A 19965-nucleotide genomic window follows, 5' to 3' on the forward strand; every position below is an offset into this window, starting at 1 on the left:
AGGATTTTATTATCATCATCATCATTATTATTATTTAGAGATGTGGATTTTGTTTGTTGCCCAGGCTGGCCTCAAACTCCTGGGCTCAAGTGATCCTCCCACCTCAGCTTCCCAAGTAGCTAAGACCACAGGTGCTCACCATGGCACCCGGTTGAATGTCACTCTTAATGACAATAAAAGTAGCTCCCTCTACATTGACAAGTGAAACACAAATGACCTAAAAGTAACTCTCTCCCCAAATTATTTAATATTACTAAAGTAATTCAATTACAAAACTGAGAACTCCTAGAGTTGGCCAGGGCTTTAATAACTCACCTTAACTAATGGACTCCCCTCCAAGGAGAAAGAGCTGGCTTAAGTTCATCCACATTCACAGCCAAGAAGTTCTCAAAGAACAAATATAATCCCTGCTGCTGTGGCAAACCAGACTGAATTCTTTTTCATCTTGGCCTTTGTGGGAACCAGCCGCAGCAACTCAGTAATGACTTCTCAACCATCCATTCCAATGGAGGGTAGACAAGAGGGATTTTTTAAAAATTAACACAATACTTATGAAAGGATCTGGACTACACGTTTCATATACATATGAATGTGAGTTATGCTGAATAGAATAAAATTTTTTTCTGGATTACAAAACTAGGATTGCCAGATAAATACTGGACATCAAGTTAAAGCTGAATTTCACATAAACAATGAATTTTTAGGATAAGTATGCCTCAAATACTGCATAAGACATACTTACACTAAAAATGATGTACTGTTCATCTGAAATTAAAGTTTAACCAGGCATTCTGGCTTCTTTTTTGTTTGATTTTGTTTTTCCTAAATCTGGCAACCCTGCATATCACTATACTGGGAAAAATCCAACTTTTTTTTTTTTTTTTGAGACAGAGTCTCGCTCTGTCACCCAGGCTGGAGTGCAGTGGCCGGATCTCAGCTCGCTGCAAGCTCCGCCTCCCGGGTTTACAGCATTCTCCTGCCTCAGCCTCCTGAGTAGCTGGGACGCCATTCTCCTGCCTCAGCCTCCCGAGTAGCTGGGACTACAGGCACCCGCCACCTCGCCCGGCTAGTTTTTTGTATTTTTTAGTAGAGACGGGGTTTCACTGGGTTAGCCAGGATGGTCTCGATCTCCTGACCTTGTGATCTGCCCGTCTCAGCCTCCCAAAGTGCTGAGCCACTGCGCCCGGCCAAAATCCAACTTTTAAAAGAGGCAGAAGAGGTCGAGCTTTGCCACTCCCCACCCACTCAACCTCCCAACCATTCCAATATCTCAGCGCCAGCTGTTCAAAAGGTGCTCTCCAGTGTAGATGTTAATTAGACACAACCTGATAAATGAGTGCCCCAATACCCAGCTGCCATCTCTGGGCCATAGGTGCTAACTATATAATTAAGTGGCAGATATACAGGTAGCTGAAAAAGTAGAAGTCAATTTTACTTTCTGAGCCTTTATCTGAGTAAAGGGCTCAGATAAAGCAGGCAATGAAGTTTGAGCAGGTGCCATAAAAGGAAGAAGCCATTAGTAAATACTAATGTTATTAAAAGCAAAGTTTGCTTGGAAGGCTGAAGCAGGAAGATCACTTAAGCATAGGAGTTAGAGGCCAGCCTGGGCTACACAGTGAGACCTTGCCTCTTGGGAAAAAAAAAAAAAAAAAAAAAAAGCAAAATTTGCTTGGGAGAAATAACACAAAGACAACAGAAAGCAAACTGAATACTTACAGAAAGCAAACTGAATACTTAAGTGGTTATTACATGAATTAAGTATCCTAAATAATTTTTTTAAATAGCTACATCTATTGAATAGTTATGTGCCAAAAAACATTGCAAAACTTTACATGTTTTATTGCATTTAATCTTAACACCCCATTAAGTGAGTCATGTCCATTTCACAATGTGAAGAAACCCAGACACCAAGATTAGGTAACTTGGTTAAGACTAGAGTGACCATGTTACCTGGTTTGCCTCAGACCATCCTAGTTTATGCCTGCTGTCCTGGTACAACTATTAAAAGTGTCTCCTTTCATTCTCATAAATTACCTGGTTTGGATAATAAATTATGTGTTCACCTACCAAAGACCAGAGTCAGTAACCGGCAGAGGCAGGGTTCCAACCAGGCAGTGTGGTTCCAAGAAACAGAACCCACCCACTGTAAAATACTCCCTCCCAAGTCCTACTTTCCACAGAAGAGGATAGGAAAAAAGGCATTTTTTTTTTCACTTTTACCAATCATACCTTAAATTTCTTACATGGTTACAAACCAATTCGCGGGGCGGTTGGTAAGCGTCATGTTTTCTGTAACTACATCCGCCTTTAAATCATTGCTATACACAGCACAAGTCATCTGTGGGCAGAGAAGACTCTGCAGTCAGCCTTCACTGACAACCCTGGGCATGAAAATGTTTAAACATTTTAACTTATCAAAGTATCTGGTCAAATATTTAACCAGATCTTTTTCTATCTTAAAACAACCTTCGCCTTCCTTCAGCCTGGTCAGGCAGCCAGGACACTCAGTTGTTTGTTAATTTTACTAAAACAAAGATGGATATGCAGTAGGTCCTGGCTTTTAGTTCCATACACAATGCACTTTCTTCCTTGCCCTAGTAATAAAACATATATATATACACACACCCACACATATATATACACACGCACTCACATATACAGACATGTATCTTTTTTACCTTTGGTATTGTGTATTTTCAGAACACTTTTCTATTTTCCCAGCAAATGTTTAACCATTCATGCTATTAATAGTTTGACAACACGAAAACAGTAAACATGAGCATAAACTTGTAGGCTTACTTCATTTATATAATTTTAAAATGCATCCCAAGTGGTTCCAGTAACCAGAAGTAAGATGCCTTTCAAAAGGTTCAGCACGTTGGAAACAGTTGCAAGGACACCGAGCATTTCCACGTATCTGTTAACGGCGATAGTTTCAGCCCTTACTCTTGTGTGAAGCTGTGTGACTGCATCTAGCCTCTCTGAGCTCTGGACTCTTCTTTGATACAATCATGTGGGATGTATTAACTATAGGGTTCGGCCCAGCCCCAAAACTCCCAATTCTATAATCCTCTACAATCCTTCTGACTGTGAGCTGCATCCTGTAATGTGAAAGCACTGCTCTTCCATGAAACTCCCCAACATTTCAGCTGGTCCAGAGGGTGGACCATCAGGCGACCCACTACAGGTCCTTGAAGAGTGAGGAAAAAAACAATCCTCTCTCAAAGGCAGACTCCAAGGCTACCATCACTGGAACCTGACACAAGCATCCGAGGGCATCAAACACGAGCATTCTCATAAGAGAGTGAAATCTCTTCCCCCAGGAAGACCTGCCACAGACAAGGGCCGTGGGACCAGGATTGGCAGCTCTGCGGCGATCAGTGCAGGTTCCCATGTTTGTCATATCCCTGGATATATTAAGCCTGATTCCTGTCAGCCCCAGACCATATGAAAAAATGTATTTTAATGTTTGTTTTTCTGAAGGATCATGAATGCTTTTTTCACAACAATACTAATATCAACACAAAGGATAAGACTGGGAACTGTGGCTCTGAAGAAGGTTTTCTCTGCCTCAAATCCTCACAAGTCGCCTTTAAAAAGCAAAGTCTACCACCAGTCTTTTTTCTTTGAGATGGACTCTTACTCTGTTGCCCAGGCTGGAGTGCAGTGGCATGATCTCAGCTCACTGCAACCTCCTCCTCCCGAGTTCAAGTGATTCTCCTGCCTCAGCCTCCCGAGTAGCTGGGATTACAGTCACCCACCACCATGCCAGCTAATTTTTGTATTTTTAGTAGAGACGGGGTTTCACCATATTGGCCAGGCTGGTCTTGAACTTCTGACCTCATGATCTGCCTGCCTCAGCCTCCCAAAGTGCTGGGATTACAGGCATGAGCCACCGCACCCAGCCTACCAGTCACTGTAGTTGTAATGGCAACAGGAAAAGGGTAGGACGGGGCTGTGAGGTAACTGACAGCTTTAAAAGTGTTTCCTGTCACGAAACAGCAATTGTCCTTCACACTTGTTTACTCACAAAGGAAAAAAGCAAACAAAACAGAAAATGAAAAAAGAATTCTTGGCCTGGATTTCACATGATTTCTAATAGAAAGCAAATACATTATTTAAAAGAAAAAAAAAAGGTAATGCCACAAATCCGAAAGTCTGGGGAGTTAAGAGAGTTTAGCCGCCATAAAGTTTTAGCCATGTACAGTTACAAAACGGGGGTTGGGGGGGCTCCTTCTTACCTAAAGTTTATTACATGAAGTTTACAGACACATTTAAGTGAAAACTTCCATACTAAGATTTGTTACATACGCAGGCATAAAATCTCTGGCAAAGAATGTTGTGTTTAAATCCAAAGTCTTCTGGTAGAGAAATACTTAATACCTCTTGACAAAAGTTATCTCTGTTTCTTATCAGAGCCCTCATTTCAGTAGTATCTCATTTCAAAACTTCTAGAAAACTTGTTATAGAAAGTCAAACAGAACCAAGAAAAACACTGAAGCCAATAAAAAAAAAAACCTCTGTGTGTTTGGACCATCTGTCCAAACCAATTTAATTTTTTTATAACCACTAAGATATGTGGTCAAGGTTTATTTACCTTTCTTTTTTCAATGGTAAGTTTAGAACACAAAGGCAACTAAATGAAGAAAAAGTCCTACGGATTCAACATAGGCATATAACCAGTAATAACTAATTTTTAAAAACTGCCTGCAATTTAATTTGTAATAGTAGAAATCTCTCTTCAAATACTCAACTCTTTTAACAAACAATAAAGTCAAAGATTCTTCCCAATGCAAGTATTAATTAAAATGCAATTCCAAATACTTGCTTTGTATGAGAACAAATTAGACAAATTAGGGTATCCCAAAGCATATTCTACGAAACCCTGCATCCAAGAGAGGCTATGAAAAGTAAGAAAATAATTCAAAGGTCAGGTAAGTTCGGGAAACGTCGTATTTTACTCTCTACCTCTAGAATGCCTGTTAGGATATAACAGCTCTGAGACGACCTTCCCTAAAGAGGCCTAGTACATGTTACTAAGCCCAGCATTCTCCAGATTTACTTGATGAGGAAATGCCCTTTATAAACCGCACATTAACATACTGCAAAACTGGTGCTTCAAAGAAGCTGATAGGAAATGCTGGATTAGACAACATTACCTACACTGTTATCTATATTTAGTTAGAAACTTTTAATAATCACACACACCCAGTCTCTTCTTCTGTGGCTACATGGGAGGATTACTCTTGCCTGCTACCCTAGGATTTGGGTGGGGCATTTGATTATTCTGATCAATGGCCCGTGTCTAGCCCATCAGCCCAGAGTCCTTGATTGAGGATGGCAGCACACCCTGCCACCATGTGACGGACAAGTAACATGAGTGGAAAATACGCATCTGTGAGTTTCAGCCACTGAGATTCTGGAGATCTCTGTTACTACAGCACCAGCCTAACCTGCCTGATAAACTATGGAAGGGAATTTTTCTTAAATAAACCTACATATAGTGACCAGAAGTGACAAAATAAATATACAGAGAAATGTGGAATAAGCATACAACAAGAATGAATCCTTAAGAAGGTCACTTTGGTCTAAAGTATCTCATTTCAAGCACTAAAGGGCAGTGAGTTAAAACTAAACACCCTGGTATGGACTAATTTGAAGTCATCAAGTTTTGTTTGTAGTTTGTGGAGGTGAGGCCTTTGACACAAGAAAATTAAAACTCTATTACATAATTTGTCTAAATTCATACTGTTAATAACAGTCATGTGACTTACTGATGGCTGTATTCTTTTCACTACACAATCAGTCTGAATTAGTAGAAAACACTAAATGATGAACTTAAAAAATAGTTTTGAGTTTCATTACTCCCAGGCACTCTGTAAGAATGCCTTTCTGTGGCTCAAACTCACAGAAGCATGTTTCTCACTCATGTTACATGTCTATCATATGGTAGCAGGAGGCTCTGCCACTACAGGCTGGACACAGGCCATTCCTCAGAACTAGTCAGACACACCACCGAAATGCAAGGGGAGCAGGCAAAAGTAATTCTCCCATGTGACCACAAAGAGAAGGGACTGCATATCTGCCATCATTAAAAGTTTCTAAACATAGATAACAGCGTAGATAATGTGGTCTAATCCAGCATTTCCCATCCGCTTCTATGAGAATGTGAAAGTACTGTAGAATCAAAAGGAGACAAACTGTTGCCAAATGGAAGGCCCTAAGCTTTTAAAGAATAAGCTGTTCTTATAATTGACAAACTAATTGTTTGCAAGGGATACATCCACTTTTCTTTTTCTGAGATGGAGTTTCGCTCTTGTCCCCCAGGCTGGAGCGCAGTGGCACGATCTCGGTTCTGCCTCCCGGGTTCAAGTGATTCTCCTGCCTCGGCCTTCTGAGTAGCTGGGATTACAGGCACGTGCCACCATGCCCGGCTAATTTTTTGTATTTTTAGTATTTTTACAATTTTATATTTTGTATTTTTATAATGTTTTGTGTTTTTGTAGTCTCACCATGTTGGCCAGGTTGGTATCGAACTCCTGACCTGAAGGCAATCTACCCGCCTCGACCTCCCAAAGTGCTGGGATTACAGGCATGAGCCACTGCACCCAGCCTACATCCACTTTTCGAAACAAAGTTTACTTTTTCAAATTACAGAAATAACATATGCTTACTGCAGAACAACAGAAAATACAAAACAGCTCTGAGACAAAAGCAAGAATCACAAGGAATCTCATCCATTTTCCCCTCTCCCAAAAACCTTAATATTTGTAGTATTTCCTTATCCATTTTGTATATTTTTCTACACAGTTGTGGTAATTCCATTTATATAATCTTGCGTTCTGCTTTTTCTCCCTATGTTAAAAACCTTCCCATGTTATTAGAAGGTTTTCCATAATAATATTGTTTTTATTAATACAGTAAATAAATAATACATTTTTTCCAGGCACTAGTCTAACTGCTTTACCTATAACTTATTTAATCCAACCAACCCTATATGGTCTGTACTATGATTATCCTGATCTTGCTGATGAGGAAACTGAGACAGAGAAGGGTTAATGACTTGCTCAGGGTCACAAAGTGGGCCCATGATGAAATCAGGATTTAGACCCAGGCACCACAGCTCCACGGTCAGCACTTTTAACCACATACTGTATTGCCTCCAGAATATATATATAGTCCACCCTGTAACTTACCAATGATGGATATTTAGGTTATCACCGCTTTAAAAAATCATAATAATATTACAATAGATATCTTTATAGGCATCTGAAGCACTATTTTACCTAAGCCTATTCAGATAGCAAAACTTTTACCATCCCAACAAGTTCAATTTATTTTCAGCTAGCCAACAACAGCTGTAGAAACATCTAAAATGGCTAGCATTTCATAAACCAACTCATTACTCCACCTACAAGTGGTATGAACTTCCATGTGGGCCTCACCTGTCCACCCCGCTGCCATCTGCAGCAGACTCTGGTAATGTTTCCATCTGCCTTCACACTGCAGAAGGAGCCAATTAAAACCCTGGGTCTGTCTGACTGTGCGTCCCCCAGCAGATATAAGCAAATTCCATAGATTTTTTAGGTCTGAAATATTTTAAATGCTAAGCTTATTTGTTCCTAGTCCTATAAGCTTGTGCCAGTACAAGGCATAGAGATGAGGAGAGATAACATCCCATATGCATGTGTAAAATTTAGAATGAATGTTTTCCTAATTCAGACAATAACCCAGAAAAGGGACATTTCAGTATTTAACTTTTTGTCTGCTTATTGTATAATGAATGACTGAATTCTCTTGCAAGATTAAAGGAATGCACACTCTAAATTAATAGACAGTTGGAGGTGAAAACTATTCAAAACATATTTTCACATGAGGAGACCAGATAATGGTATGCTAAGTAAAAAGGAACTGGTGGCCTATAGTTCACCTCTCCTTAATTCAATTTACCAGTTCAGTTATCCAAAGATGTATGTGTGGGTTTATTTTTATTTTTATTTATTTTTTTTGGAGATGGAGTCTTGCTCTGTCACCCAGGCTGGAGTGCGGTGGCGAGATCTCGGCTCACCGCAAGCTCCACCTCCCGGGTTCATGCCATTCTCCTGCCTCAGCCTCCTGAGTAGCTGGGACTACAGGCACCTGCGACCACGCCCGGCTAATATTTTGTATTTTTAGTAGAGATGGGGTTTCACCGTGTTAGTCAGGATGGTCTCGATCTCCTGACCTCGTGATCCACCCGCCTCAGTCTCCCAAAGTGCTGGGATTACAGGCATGAGCCAATGCACCCGGCCATGTGTGTTTCAAAAAACAAAACAAAACAACAAAAAAACTGGAGATGTCCAATAAAAGGGAAAAGCAAAAACAGAATTTTGATACTTTAGAGGTCATAGGCTCAATAAAGAAATTTTCCAACATGGCAACAATGCCATATAGAATTCATCTGCCATCTAAAAGTGAAAAAATCAATACATCTAAAGAAGCTGCCCACACATGCATTTTCCAAAAGATATTTTTCTATGTTATAAAACCACAAAATGTGGTTTTTACATATTCTAAAAACATATCCCAAATAACCTCAATTCTACTTACCAAAAAGTATAGTAATTACAAATTATAAATCTCTGTATAAGGCACTTACATAGAACCAGACATAATGTTTCTATACAAGGAGAGGACCTCTAAAATACATGTAAAATACTGAAAGCGACAAGGCAAAATTCAAGACTTATACATATGAAGACAGTGAAATAAAAGAAACAAAGCCATTTTCAGGATATGCTACAGAGCTATGAAATTATCACAATTAGTCTCAATCTAAATGTCTAAACGACTTTAAGTTTTCGGATAATTAACGTATCTGCTAATATCATCTTTTAGGAAATCCTTAAGTATACAAACTTGGATTGTATTTAAGCCTCTCAAAATAAAGTTAACTCAATGTTTCCATCTACTATTTAACATATAACTCACTGTTTTCATCTGCTATTTAACATACAAATCCTGGAAGTTATTAGTTTACTTCCACTCAGTAACCCAAATATTGCATTTTTTAAAATTTCATCTTCAGAGCACCCAAACTAACTGGCTGTTTAGATTAGTCCCACAGGCAGCCCCACCTCCACCCAGGTACCCATGCCCCCCCCCCCAACCTTGATCACATCAGCATGAGGCTCAAGTCTGTACAGGACCCATTCCAAAGACCACTCCCAATCCCCCTTGTTTTTACCACTCTGACTTAAAAAACAAGCCTTTCTATTGAAAAAAATTGAGAGACTACAGTTAGAAAGTAAATTAATTACAAACAAGAACTAAGTACTGCAGACAAACTACCAATGAACTTACTAAGAAGTCTAAAAGTGAATCAGCTAAGACAAGATTCCACAGAAAAGTAACCAATGCCACTGACTCTGCCTCTCTAATGTGTTAGTGTTCAAACAGCAATAATTCCTTTCCAAATGCCTATCAAACATCAATAATTCCTTTCCAAATGCCTATCAAACATATAAAATATACGACTTTAAAAAAAATCTTCAGGCTGGGCGCAGTGGCTCACGCCTGTAATCCCAGCACTTTGGGAGGCCCAGGCAGGCGGATCACGAGGTCAAGATCGAGACCATCCTGGTTAACACGGTGAAACCCAGTCTCTACTAAAAATACAAAAAATTAGCCGGGCGTGATGGTGGGTGCCTATAATCCCAGCTACTCAGCAGGCTGAGGCAGGAGAACGGTGTGAATCCAGGAGGCAGAGCTTGTAGTGAGCCGAGATCCTGCCACCGCACTCCAGCCTGGACAGAGTGAGACTCAGTCTTAAAAAAAAAAATCTTCAGGGCCCAGTTTTTATTCAAACTACAAAGACTATATATTCTGCAGTGAGTTGGGTGAGCAGGGCAGAAGAACTACAAGTGAGTTTCGGATAATGTGCTACTAATTACTCCAGTAAAATCATTCAAGATAAGATGTTATAGAAAATTATCTTCTTCATATGCTCGTAAGATGTTTTAAAACAGCTGAAACAGCAAAAATAAATAAATAAACATCGATAAAAAAGAGCAAAGTATCTCTTGGTAACACATTCAGAGGAGCAATTTTGCTCAGATGAAATGCCACGTTTCAAGATATTTGTTAACCTGCAGCTATTTTAAGGCAGGCCAAGGCTGCATTAGTGCTTGTCACACAGCTTGCTCCCAACCTCTTGGCAATTCTCCAACACATTCCAACATCTGATGCACAGCCTTGCTGGAATCACGTCCCACTTATCTCTAAAGACAACCAAGTAAGATGTTGCCACATTACACAACCAATCTGCCATTTATCCCCATCAGGTCACTTTGCACAATGCCTGACTGAAAAAAAAATCAGACCACCGTCTGAGTGAATGGAGTTTAATCCAAAAGATACAACTCACACTCAGCCAAAAAACATGTATCAGAAAACTGCTCAAACTGGGGACAAATGTCATGCCTTACTTCCCAAAGAAAGGTTAAGCACTCACCAAGTAAGGAAGGAGAACTGATACCAAGGGAAATGAGCAAGATCAAGGGACACCTTAACTAAAGATGGTAAACCTTAGAACCTTAGTCATGCCACCACTGCCTACATTCTGTTCTTTTGTTTGTTTTCGTAGAAACCAGGTCTCACCATGTTGCCCAAGCTGATCTCAAACTCCTGGACTCAAGCAATCTTTCCACCTTGGCCTCCAAAAGTGCTGGGATTACAGGCATGAGCCACCCCACCCAACCCCTACATTTTGAAGATTATTAATAATGGGTATATTCTAAAGCAGGGGTGTCCAATCTTTTGGCTTCCCTGGGTCACACTGGAAGAGGAAGAACTGTCTTGGGCCACACATAAAATATACTAACAGTAATGATAGCTAATGAGCTATAAATAAATATCACACAAAAAAAAACCTCATAACGTTTTAAGAAAGTTTACAAATTTATGTTGGGCCATAGTCAAAGCCGTCTCAGGCCGCAGGATGGACAAGCTTGTTTTAAAGGATAATCTCAGTATTTAATGAGCCCCATTAACTCTGGGAAAAGAACACTCTGGGGTTTGAGACGGGTTCTCTCTACTCTGCCCAGGCTAGTCTTGAAGCTCTGGGCTCAAGCGATCCTCCCACGCCAGCCTCTCGAGTGGCTGGGATTACAGGCACATGCCACCCCGTTCAGCTGAACAGAACAATTTAACATAGTAATACATCCTCTAAAAGTCAGTGTACTCTCTAATGGTTAATAGTTGGCAAAAACAAAAAAAGCCCTCTTCAGAAACAAAATGAAATGGTTTTTGAAGCCATTCAAACGCTGCTACATTCCATTCTTGCTAAAAAACATATTTAATTAGCACACGTGAGCCTCATGCTCTGCACAGCTGCACAACATTCCAGAGATAGGCCAGCTACCGATACTTTCTTTACATGAAATACCACTGACTTTAAAATTTGAGGAGACTGAGAAGCAGTTCTCAAGTATGACTCACCAAAGATATGTTTATTTCATGTGAACAAAGGTTTCCTTTAACAAGAGTGTAGTCCAGTGGAAATACATACTATAATTAAGAATAAAAAATGCATGTACACATATACCAATAAAATATTTCTTCACAGCCAGAAAAATATATATAAAAAATTCAAATGACAGACAAGAACAGTCTTCCTTTGAAACAAGACAATACATCAGCCTTCTCTCTAATTAAACTTTTACCTTTTATGAATTAAGATTTATAGAACTAGGATGAAACCTATGTCAGAAACACACACTTCAAAGGCAAAATAGGCCTTTCAAAGTAAGAAATCATCCTGATTATCAGGGAAACTCGGGATCTCCTTTAGCAGTGGGTGTTGATTTAAAAACAAGCAAACAGACAAAAACCTACCTTCAAAACAAAGAATGAAACACAGGATGTGTGCTGGTTTCTTTCCTTCCCAAATGGCAGGCAAATCTCTTTGCTCCAGGCTAGAGGCACTTCCCCAACTCCACGCCAGGAGATAAATTGGGTATTTAAGGACAACTGGCAGCACAGACTTGTCAACCTTGCTGTGAGAAGGACCAGGCCTTCTCAGAGAAGTCACCTGACTAGTATCCCTGACCAAAATTCATCTCCCAAAATAGTGACAGGTATTCTCATCTGCTCAGAGGACCGGCTAAGGCCACATTCCAGCCCCCTGCCCTCCCCTAACCTAGGCCACTGGGACCACTCTGGGCACCGCCTGGTCTTGCTGCCATCCCAAGTGTCCAGACCTAACATTTGCAGCTGCTTCAAGATCAAGCTGAGACTCCTACACCAGGCTTCAGGCAGCTCAGGCACAGCAACCATCAAGCATTTCCCTTGATGGGCTTTAGCCACCTGCACACAGAATGATTCCCATCATGTTGGGAGTTTCAGAAGAATCCCTTATTTGGAGAAAGTCCACCCAGCTCAGCTCAGATTTTTCCCTCTTAACTGTGAAAAGGACCATCACTGACCTTTAGTGTTTAAACCCCAGAAGAAGGCCATTTGTCACTTTTCCTTAGGGCCCATTATCCAAACGAGACTAACAGCAACCCCCCAAGTTTCTAAAGGAAATTGCTGGAAAGGGCTTTTTTTTATCTTCCAATGAAATATTTCTCCCCTCTTCCCACTCCCTCTTTTCCTTCCACAGATGTGGAAGTCGTTTTGGCACCTTCCTCAGAAAGAAGCCAAATATTAGAGTTAAGGCAACAAAGGCTGGTAAGTCACCTCCATCCATCTGACGTCCTAAAGGCTTAAAGAACTGGCTTGCATAATCAAATATAGATAAAGCTTTCTCTCCTTGAAACAGATCCTAAATCCCAAGATAGAATTTTAAAGAATCCAGCTAATACAAAGACCCCAAGAAAGTTGAGCTCTATTATATGCTTTCATCAGTTACAACCAAACCCAGCCCAGTAAAATTTATTACACTTCAAACCAAGATTATAATAACCACATCCATTCCACTGCGACACATTATAGGATAGCCATTTCAAAGACTCTCTGAAATCGGAAGACAAAAGTAAAATCAGATGTTGTCCGAAGCATATGGAGACGTCTCTCAGGGGAATTAATGCAACTGTGATGGGAATTCCCTTCAGAACAAAACAGAAAGCATGTTATCTAATGAGAACTTAATTTCTGGTATTTTTCCATTGTAAAAAGACATTATTCAGAAAAGAGAAATAGCTACAATAAACCAATTTTTGAATTCTCTCTTCCTTCGCCATTTTTCTTTAACATCCCACCCCTAAAACAGCTCGGGGCAACAGATAGTGTTCATGCTACAGCTTTAACTATAGACCAGTCATTAGATTTTATGTTTTGCCATGTGACATGCATAAACTGCAAGAGTGCTGAACATCATCATGTGATCATACAGACTGTCAAAACTCTATCTTCATTCTAAGATTTGAGGATTGACCCTTAATACGTATTTGTGAGACGAAGAAAAATGCACAGAAGAAAAAAAGGCTTAAAAGAGAAACACACATGTGTGTGTTAGTCTCGTTTGGATAACGGGCCCTAAGGAAAAGTGACAAATGGCCTTCTTCTGGGGTTTAAACACTAAAGGTCAGTGATGGTCCTTTTCACAGTTAAGAGGGAAAAATCTGAGCTGGGCTGGGTGGACTTTCTCCAAATAAGGGATTCTTCTGAATCCCTTATTTTCTGAATCCCTCTGCTAATATACTGTGTATATTAGCAGACACCCAGGCTGGAGTGCAATGGCGCGGTCTCAGCTCACTGCAACCTCCGCCTCCTGGGTTCAAGCGATTCTCCTGCCTCAGCCTCCCAAGTAGCTGAGACTACAGTCGCCCCAACAACACCTGGCTATTTTTTGTATTTTTAGTAGAGACAGGGTTTCACTATGTTGGCCAGGCTTGTCTCGAACTCCTGACCTCATGATCCGTCCATTTCAGCCTCCCAAAGGGCTGGGATTACAGGCGTGAGCCACCGCACCCAGCCGAGAAACACTAAAATATTAACCGCATGTTTCTGGGGTCATGTAGTATCTAGTGATTTTAATTTTCTTCTTTCTATTCATCTTTAGTTTCCATATGATCTAAAATGAACATCTATTATTTCGGTAATAAAAAGATATCTTAAAAATACTTTTCTATTTTTGTTATGATGATTTTATGCTAACTTATGCCTTTATGATGGTATATATTCTTCATCAGCTATTCAAAAAAACTATATATACTGTATATATTAGCAGACATTGTCAAAAAAATCAGGGATTCTAAAGTGATAAAAATACAAAGAATATTTTAATTTTTACGACTACTGTAATCACTGTAAAAGCACACCTGGCTGGGCGTGGTGGCTCACACCTGTAATCCCAGCACTTTGGGAGGCTAAGGAGGGCGGATCACCTGAGGTCAGGAGGTTGAGACCAGTCTGGCCAACACGGTGAAATCAGACTCTACTAAAAATACAAAAATTAGCTGGGTACGGTGGTAGGCGCCTGTAATCTCAGCTACTCGGGAGGCTGAGGCAGGAGAATCGCTTGAACCCAGGAGGTGGAGGTTGCAGTGAGCTGAGATCGCGCCACTGCACTCCAGCCTGGGGGACAAGAAAAGACTTTGTCTCCAAGCCCCCCCCCCCTTAAAAAAAAAAAAAAAAAAAAAAAGGCACTCCTATGCTTATGCTTGCAGGTTTCAAAATGCTGTGGAAAATGTTTAAACATCACAGATCAAAATAAATAAGCATTGTTTTAAGGAAGAATCTAGGTTTTCCTTCCCGTTCAAGTAGATAAGATAAAGAGAAAAAAGCCACCTCCCACCCCCCCCTGCAAAAAAATGCCCTATCCCTATCCCAGCCCAAGACTTTACAGCTGGTGAAGAACATTCCAGAAAAATGTACAGCCCTTCAACATTTATATTTGGCCTTGAGGCAAACACACTAGAACAAAGTGTATCCCTGAAACAGCCACCCAAGAGTACTGCAGGGAAATGAAACTTCATCCAGAGCCAAAGGCAGTGACCATTAGTGGCTGATTCCTCCTGGACAATGTTTCTGTCAGGCGCTCTCGCAGCCCAGTTCCTACAGCTTTTCCCACACTCTGCAGAAGTAATGAACTGCCAAGGCTGTAACAAAAATGAACATTCAAACAAGGAATGAAAAGATCTTTTAAAAATTTCAGTGTTCTTTATATCTTCATTATTAATACTGCTTTTTTGTAAGTTTGGTAGAAAAAAATTGAACAGCAGAAAGTATATTTAGCTGATTAATCATTTGATTAGTTCGTATCCAGCTAAAATGAGGTTTGGTCTGAAGTGTTAGGATATTTTTGATAAAGAGCAAGACTTTATTAATTATTTCCCAAAACTTAGAAAATACGGAGAGAAGAAATATACAGAGATTAAATATTTTGTAATTCCATTACCCAAGATAACCACTGTTAATAGGCTCATGAACTTTCTAAGAATAAACATACTTAATTACACAAATTACACATTGAACATATATACCTCAAAGGAATAAATTCTGTTGTACTTATATATCATTCTAAATTTCATACTAGTTGATCTATTGGGTAAAAATCTATAGTTATGTTCTAATACATATTTTACGGCCTAACTAGTGGCTTCAAATTTGTATATTAAAGATCAAAACTAACAGGGCACTCTCGATTCTAGAGCAGAGATATTTAAATGATTCCAAAAATCGCTCAGCTGTTTACTCTCACAGTTGAGAGTTTCTTAAGATAAGAAAGTATGATTCCCATAAACAAGGGTCAGTTTTAAAGCAATCTTGATAACATCTTATTTTCCTATGTCAAAGCACAATTAATCCTGAAAGCTTACTCAAACAACCACTCAATTAAAGCTGATGGCAGAAAAATTACAAAATTCATGGAAATTCATTAATTTTTGTAAATTACATTTTACAAAGTACCAATACAGTTAGAGACTTTGGACCACAAAACAGAAAGTACTACTCCCTCCCAAACACTTCCTCCACTGGCTAAGGACAACTTGACTCATTCATGGGATTCATTTTCAAAATACTGTCTCTATAAAATTCCCCATTTAAAATGTTTTAAAATAGCCTTGTGCCTCCCTTCGTGGTAGAGATTACTCAATCAAACACACACATCTCTCTCCCATGTGTGAGAGAGAGATATATATGATAAACACGATATGTATGCATCATACATGTTACATATACAAAAACATAACATTGTATAATAATTTCTTTTCATAGAAAAAAGGAAGAATATTAAAATTAGTTCCTCTCAATCTCAGCCTACAGTATTCCCAGATGCTGAGACACCATTCACTGAAAGTAAATCTAAATCTGAAGTGATTTTTATTTTAAAATGTTCACTTGGAATTTTATCTTCATTTCTGACCAATTCCAATGAAACACGATGGTCTAGTGGTTACAAACTAGCACCAGTAGCAGTGTTTAGGTTTCCACAAGTGAGAACAAGCACGTCATGGAATTCCACTGCTCTGCACTCAAGTGTGGAGATTGGAAATACCAAAGAACTCCAGTCCTCTGCACTTTTTAAGCTGCCTAGGTTAGTGTAGAGAATTAATACATTTGAATACACTAATTTGTCTCACACCTATACCCTTAAGATGCTAACTTACACATTATATCATTGCTCTTAGAAAACTGCAAAGAAGGACAGATATAACAATCACTGGATTTAAAACTATTTCTTAATAATGATCTACAATTGGACAGATTTACATTTTCTTTCCTTTTTAAAAATTAGAATTTTTAAAGTGTTGATTGCTTTTTTAATTATTAAAAAATGGTGCCTAAGGCTGGGCGCAGTGGCTCACGTTTGTAATTCCAACACTTTGGGAGGCCAAGGCAGGCAGATCACTTGAGCTCAGGAGTTCAAGACCAGCCTGGGCAACACAGTGAAACCCCATCTCTACAAAAAAAAAAAAAATTTAAAAATTATCCCTGTGTGGTGGTGCACGCCTGCAACTACTTGGGAGGCTGAGGCGGGATGATCGCTTGAACCCGGGAGGTCGAGGATGCAGGGAGCTGTGTTCGTGTCACTGCACTCCAGCCTGGGCAACAGAATAAGACTCTGTCTCAAAACAAAACAAAACACAACACAACAAAACAAACAAAAATGGTCCTTATGGTCACCTGTATTATTTACTGTATTCTTCTCTACTGTGAAATATTTCAAAACTCAAAAAGAGAAACATTAAGTCATGGGAATTTCCTTTCATACAAGAGAGGAAATCACTCATCAACCTACCATCCAAAGCAAACTATTAACATTTTAATGTATTTCCTTCCAGTCTTTTACTTAATACAATAAAACTAGGATTATACTACACTATACAGTTTTGCATCCAAATATGTCCAGTAACCCCTGTATTATCGGCATCATCCCATCTCAGTAATATTCTTCCAAACCATTATTTTAAGCACTATATTGAATTCCACCCCACAGCTGTGCCATAATTTATCTGATTATGCTCCATTTAAAAAATTTCCCCTTTTCACTATTAATGTTGCCAAGAAAATCCTTGTTTAAAAACTTGTCCTTATTTTTAATTGCTTTTTTAGGTTACCAAGCAACATGTGAGATTTCAGTTCAAGAGGTGTAAGTATTTAAGGCTTCTGTTACGTATATATAACCCAACTGTTTCCCCTAACTTTGTATTAATCAAAATATGCTCTCAACAGGTGATGCAGAGCTCCCATCTCACAGCAGCCCAGAGCATTTTATCTATCCATTAAGTGGAAAAATTAATTGATTATTTTGGTCTGTATTTCATACACTGGTGAGTTTGAACTTACAGTTATCAGCCTCCTTGATTTCTTCTTTTATAAACTATCTGCTCATATCCTTTCCTTAGCTTCCAGGGCTTTAGCATTTTCTTGTTTGTTTAAAAAATACATATATATTAATCAGATTTTCATTTCCTATTATTTTGACATGATGTATAGGGACATGTTTAATATAGACTGAACTTAGTATTATTTACCTAAATGATTATTTGCTAGAATGTATCTTTTCTAAACAAATCAAACTGCTTATTTGAAAGAAAGCATAAAATTAAGTCAAACTAAGCAGAAATTCGACATTTTATAATTATTAAAATTTATTGTGATGAGTGCTGAATTACCTCATTTGGCTTTAATAATCCTATGTGCTAGGTACTCTCATTACGACTATTTTACAGATGAAGATGTTGAGGGACACAAAGAAATCTAGGCAGTTTGCCCAAGGTCACTTAGTGTGTGAGCGAAGTGGGTGGGTTGTGTAACTAAAGAGCCTGAAGCTTGGGGCCCAGGGCCCCTCCATCCAAAGCTTCCCATCAGCCTCTCTAGCCATGACCTCTCTCCACCTCCACTGAGGGTTCTGCTGGAACTTCAAACTCAAACACTGATATTAATGTGAAACTGATATTCCTCCCAAATATCCACTCATGCCCTTGACTTGTCTGTTTCCGTCATCATCACCAAACACGCTCATTGTCATTATTCAAATTTGAAATCTTTATCACCTTAGCTTAGCTCCTCACCCACTAGGTCCACCTCCCATCCATCCTCCCATCCATTCACCCTACAAATAGCTTGGCATAGGATTGGGCCTTCACAACCATTCTCCCATCTCTCCTCTCCTTCTTGTTCCCTTGGCCTGACCACTGTAACTTGCTCCCTTTACTTCTGGACTCCCACTTCTCTCCTGTCTCCTTGCTTCTAGTTTCTTCCTGTCTCATTGTATTCTGAACACTGCCAAGGTAATGAGTTTCTCAAGTATATTATAATCACAGAATTTAGAAGTGTACAGGAGCTTAAAAACTGAATGCCAGATTTAATCGACTGGTAGTTATTGCCTGGAACACCATGTCGAGAATATGACTGAGACTCTATCTCAGCTCAGCGGAAAAAGAGTACCATTACTGATTTTCGATGGCTGCCAGGAACAGAAGCGAGTGATGCCATGTGCCATGTTTTAACCCCTACTATGATTTCATCTAAGTCTTTCATTTTATAAAATTAGATCTGAGACCAGAGGGTTAAGGGTTTGCCCAAGTCACACATCCAGCCTGTAAAAGGTATTTTACCTTCTGTGTATGGTACATAAAATATATTCTATATACTAAAGTATACGGTCTTTTGATTCAGGAACTAATTCTTATTCAACTTTAAGCCAGTCCAAAAACCATAACAACTTCAAGTCCTGGCAAGATAATGTATCCAATAATTATTCATTAAATAAAAAACAATATTACAAAGTAATCTCAGAGTAGGAGCAAAGGGAGATCATTAATACTATAAATGCTTAATGGTCAAAAGAACTGCGTACAAATATATTACTTTCAAGAAGCGGAATCTAAACTGATAAGGGTTTCTAGTAAGTGGTCTCTTCAGACTGTAGTAATCAATACATAAATGCCACTGGTAATGCAGCCTTTTAAAAAATAAAAGTTAGAATAAGCCATTTAATAGCTCTCCAGACATAAAAATGTTTAGGTAGTTTTTGCAAAGTATACCAAAAGGGATCAGTGGGTCATAGTGCTTAGGCAGTCCCAAGAGAAAGGAATGAACTCTTATCAATCAAACACGTACTATGTGCCTGGAACTGTACACTGCTGCCTCATAACTGTAAGATAAACTAATACTATTTCAATTTTTCCAATGAGCAAACTGTGGTCTTGAGTGAGTAACTAGCTCAAAGCCAGTACCTAGCAGTAGCCATAAGGCTAGTATACAACACCATTAGGATTTGGGCCCAGAACCTGTTTGATTCCAAAACGAATGCTCTTTCCAAACAAAGAAAAACTTTTCTGCAATAACAAAATTATCCTCACAAACTTTAAAGGACAAAATACTGATTACGACTCTGCTAAATTACAAATAACTGATCATCAAAAGAAATCACAAATTCGAGTTTAAAAAAAAACACAAGCTGAGAAGTAATTGTCGCAAGACATAAGATCCACAAAGGATTAGTAGGTAACCTACATATAGAACTACAAATCG

General features: G+C 39.1%; 1 protein-coding gene across 4 annotated transcripts in view; it reads right to left on the minus strand.

Moving 5' to 3' along the window:
• SPTBN1 (spectrin beta, non-erythrocytic 1) overlaps window positions 1-19965 on the minus strand; it is a 213406-nt gene that overhangs the window by 187911 nt on the left and 5530 nt on the right. Inside the window, exon 1 of one of the 4 annotated variants that reach the window (XM_050753713.1) lies at window positions 11875-12047. The exons of the other annotated variants lie outside the window; for them this stretch is intronic. The gene's annotated coding sequence lies outside the window, so the exon portion shown is untranslated. Of the gene's footprint in view, window positions 1-11874; window positions 12048-19965 lie in introns of those variants that run through there. 4 annotated transcript variants of the gene reach the window in all.

This window comes from Macaca thibetana, chromosome 13 (genome assembly GCF_024542745.1).
Source record: "Macaca thibetana thibetana isolate TM-01 chromosome 13, ASM2454274v1, whole genome shotgun sequence".
Lineage (NCBI taxonomy): Eukaryota > Metazoa > Chordata > Mammalia > Primates > Cercopithecidae > Macaca > Macaca thibetana.